This window comes from Gossypium arboreum, chromosome 2 (genome assembly GCF_025698485.1).
Source record: "Gossypium arboreum isolate Shixiya-1 chromosome 2, ASM2569848v2, whole genome shotgun sequence".
Taxonomy (NCBI): domain Eukaryota; kingdom Viridiplantae; phylum Streptophyta; class Magnoliopsida; order Malvales; family Malvaceae; genus Gossypium; species Gossypium arboreum.
The window spans coordinates 19,832,154-19,833,338 of NC_069071.1; the positions used below are offsets into that span (position 1 = coordinate 19,832,154).

The 1,185-nt window shown below is 37.4% G+C and overlaps 1 non-coding gene across 1 annotated transcript; it reads right to left on the bottom strand.

Moving 5' to 3' along the window:
* Positions 1-858: 858 nt before the first annotated feature.
* Positions 859-963, bottom strand: LOC128289803 (small nucleolar RNA R71). The gene has a single exon (XR_008279447.1). It is a non-coding gene; the product is annotated as a small nucleolar RNA R71 (small nucleolar RNA).
* Between the last annotated feature and the right edge of the window lie 222 nt (positions 964-1,185).

Genomic DNA, 1,185 nt, shown 5'->3' on the forward strand with positions numbered 1-1,185 from the left:
GTCTTGCCATAAGCTATACTACTGTTCGATAAGGTGCGCTTGCCTTTGTCATGATAATAGTTAGTTTTCAAGAACGGACATTCATAAATTATAAAACTTATTGCGATTTGTTCACATCAAGTTTTTGGCGCCGTTGCCTGGGAACTAACATATTAGGAACACTTAATTTTTATTACTTTAGCCATTTATTTTATTGCAATTTAAATTTTATTTTGATTTTTGTTACTAAATTTTCTTTTTCCTACTGGTAGGTTTATATAGTTTATGACTAGAAGAAACCCATCAAGACCATTACTTTTTGATAGTGAGATCGATCGCACAGCTCGCAAAAACCAAAGAGAAATAAGGCGAAGCCTAAGATACACAGAGGAAGAGGAAGAGGAAGAGGAAGAGGAAGATATTTCCACCACAACCGAGGAGATGGCTTAAAATCAGGAAAACCCGCTACCTCTTGCAATTGCTGCTAATCCAGTAAATCAAAATCCTACTCCGCACACTATGTGTGATTATGCTAAACCTACTTTAACAGGAACTAAATCGAGTATAGTTAGACCTGCTGTTTCTGCAAATAATTTTGAACTGAAACCTAACACAATTCAAATGATACAACAGTTTATTCAGCTTGATGGTTTGCAGGATGAGGATCCAAATACTCATTTGGTGAATTTTTAGGAGTTTTGTGACACATTTAAAATCAATGGTGTTTCTGATGATGCTATTCACCTTCGGTTATTTCCCTTTTCATTGAGGAACAAAGCTAAACAGTGGTTGAACTCCTTACCACGAGGGCCAATCACTACTTGGGAACAAATGATCGAAAAATTTTTACTTAAATATTTTTCGCCGGCTAAAATAGCTAAGTTGAGGAATGATATCTCTTCTTTTGTGCAGATGGATCTAGAAACACTCTATGATGCATGGGAGAGATACAAGGATCTAGAGAAGGTTCCCTCACCATAGGTTACCTTTATGGTTGTAGGTTCAAACGTTTTACAACGGTGTGAACCCCTCAACAAGGCAACTTATCGACGCAGCCGCTGGTGGGACTATCAATAACAAAACACCTGAAGTGACTTACGAATTTATTGAAGAGATGTCACTGAATAACTATTAGTGGCAAGTCATGAGAACAAATTTGACAAAAGCAGCCGGTGTTTTCAACCTCGATGCGGTTACTATGCTACC